A 3028-nucleotide genomic window follows, 5' to 3' on the forward strand; every position below is an offset into this window, starting at 1 on the left:
TTATTGAGTCTATAACTAGTATAAAAAATTATCACATCTCCAAAGCAATCAAAATCTATCCTACCCATCCCATAAACCCAAAAAAAATTCAAATTCATCAATTTAGACGTTCCTTGCAAATATAGGGTTATTAACTTGCTGATATTTAAATGGTTGAATTAAAAAATTAGTATCCCCATATTCAATATTTACTCTTTTTCTTTTTTAATGTAGTTGTATTCATCTCTCTTAATTAATCTTACATTCTCAGTACCTCCAACTTCATCGGCAAGATAGGAAAATGTATCAATGATTCTAATTTCGACCTTTGTCATTGTTTTAAGAATTGATGCTTTCTCATCACTCATGTTCCTACATAATCTTGGAAGAGTTGGTCTTCTGGCCTAGCCAAATCATAATTGTGGCTTTTTATAGATTTTGGCACATTCTCATTTCCATCTTCATCCACTAGTATCTAAACATACCTGGACAACTCATTATGGTATCTGATTTTCGATATTTCATTTGGGAATTCAAATCAGGACCTTTCTTGAAACCAAATTTTGAACATATAAGATCTTTGCATCTTATCTTTCTAGAATTGTGTGAGTGACTGATTTTCCTTGTGAACACAAAAATCAATATTAAGTGCATACCTGCAATACACCTCGCATGCCTCCTCACCATTATACACAGCCTATGTATAATGCAAAAAAATATTAAGAGGAAATCAATACAACCTATTTATACACATTGGAAATAATAAACGGTAAAGAATTACCCTGTATCCACCATGCATATAAGGTGAACAACCTTTATACACATATTGTCCATAACTTATATGCACACTATATATAACTTGTACACAGTGTGTGTACAACTTGTACACAATGTGTGTACAAGTTATACAAAATGTGTGTATAAATTGTACAAGTGTGTGTATAATCTTTTATTTTAGATGTCAATATTGTATAGAAGTTATGTAACAACCAGATCAATTAAGGGCAAGAAATCCCTACTTGTAGACATATTGTGTACACACCATGCACAAGATTATACACATAAGAGTCTACAATTTGTTCTCAATTACCTACAAACTTGTGCATAAAATACATAATGTACAAGGTGCACATATATATTAACAAATACACACCCAACTTACATGATGAATTATATTTATTTTTATTAAAAAAATTCATAATATTTACTTTTTAAACAAAAAACGATTTCAAGCTGAAAATATATATCATGTGACTACTATTTTTTAATTGAATTTGGGATATTTAATAAATCTCTTACGATATAAATTTATTTCATATTTATTTAACTCATATAGTTACCTATATACATTTTAAAAACAAAAAAAATTTAATAAACACATTCAGTTGCGTTAAAATATACATTACAAATAAACGCGTTCAGTAGAAAAGATCAAAAAAACTATTAAGCCAAACCAGCCCCACCTTGGCCACTGTAGCTTTTGCAAGTGAAAATCAAGGCGCCTAACTGAACATTCAGGCTGTTTTCCCCGTTCAATCTGACTTGTGTTCTTGGAGCATCGTAGCGAGGTTATCTGTATAAGGCCTCAATAAACCAAAGCAGATGATTCAGTTCCTCTGAGAAATATATGCCCCATTTATGTAAAAATATGTAAGAATTTCAAATTTTGGACTGTGCAAGTCTATTTATCGTTTGACATTGTGCATGAGGAGGAAAACAAACAAATTACTACACAACAACAACAACAACAACAACAACAAGAAGCCTTTGTCTCACTACGTGGGATCGGCTACATGAATCCTTTTTCGCCATTGTGTCCTATTAAAAGTTAAATTCTCATTTAAAGCTTCATTTGGGACGGCTTTCTTTTTGCTTGTTAAAATAACTTTTTAGTATACATTAAATTTTTTATATTAAAAAACTTTTTTAAGAAGCAATAAAAAAACTTTCCCAAACGAAACCTAAATCTAATAAAGAAAGATCATTTATAATATTTTCTAACCAAGTCTTTTTAGGTCTACTTCTATCTTTCTTAACATAAGTCAAATCTAATACCTAAACTTTCCTAACCGGCTCATCAGAAGGCCTCCATTTAATGTGACCAAACCATCTAAGGCGACTCTCTCTAATCTTATCTTCCACTGGAGCTACTCCAATCTTTTCACGTATATGCTCATTTCGTATCCTATCTCTAAGGGTAAAGCCACTTATCCACCTAAGCATCCTCATCTCTGTAACACTCAACTTTATAAGCAAGCAAATTACACAAATTTAAAAAAAAAAAAGGGAAGACCTTGATGCTGGTAAAATGTGCACAAATGTATTTTTAATGCTAAGCTTTAAATCTTGTAATTGACCAGCAATTCTTACAAAACAGCAATTCTGGAAAGTGGAAACCATTGATGACGATTGCAGTAAATACATATTTCATAGAGACTAGTTTTTCTTTACCTTATAGTTGAAAGCCTAATATAAGTTGAAAGTCTAAGTTCTCAACCAACAGGCCAAGATGAGCTGTGTGTAAGTTGATGACCTGATTTAACCGCTAAATCCAATCCCTCTTTTGGACTGGAGTCTCACTGATGCAATAAAACAAGAAAACTTTAGTAAAAAAAAAAATTCAATGAATCGCCCCTAAGGCTGTAAAAGTTAGCTGCGCGGCTGCGCATTCAGCAGCCCATATAAATTCAAACATATCTGTTCAGCATAGGCATACAAAGCCATATTGAGTAATTACTTTTGATCGGGCCACAGAGATATTGATATCAATCCAGCAAGCCTAAGAACTTGGCACAGGATTTTTTATCAAGGCAGGTTGAAAATTTAGAGAAATTATTCCGTGCGGAGTCCGGACGTTAAAGAACCGTCCAGATGTGAGTTTACTCAGAGTTTGTACACATTGTGTACAAAAAAAATCAAACTGTATACAAAATTATACTCAGTGTACACACTGTGTAGACTCACATCCGGACGGTTCTTTACCGTCCGGACTCCGCACGAAATAATTTCTCCAAAATTTAACTCAATCAAAGCAAAAGTTGTGCAGATG

The 3028-nt window shown here is 32.6% G+C and overlaps 1 long non-coding RNA gene across 1 annotated transcript; it reads right to left on the reverse strand.

The window, feature by feature from the left end:
- Positions 1–1261: 1261 nt before the first annotated feature.
- On the reverse strand, positions 1262–2802 carry LOC114579061. The gene is made up of 2 exons (XR_003699932.1): positions 2431–2802; positions 1262–1563 (listed from the first exon to the last, which is right to left on the reverse strand). It is a non-coding gene; the product is annotated as an uncharacterized LOC114579061 (long non-coding RNA).
- Positions 2803–3028: the final 226 nt, after the last annotated feature.

Source organism: Dendrobium catenatum, unplaced genomic scaffold (assembly GCF_001605985.2).
Source record: "Dendrobium catenatum unplaced genomic scaffold, ASM160598v2 fragScaff_scaffold_12, whole genome shotgun sequence".
NCBI classification, from domain to species: domain Eukaryota; kingdom Viridiplantae; phylum Streptophyta; class Magnoliopsida; order Asparagales; family Orchidaceae; genus Dendrobium; species Dendrobium catenatum.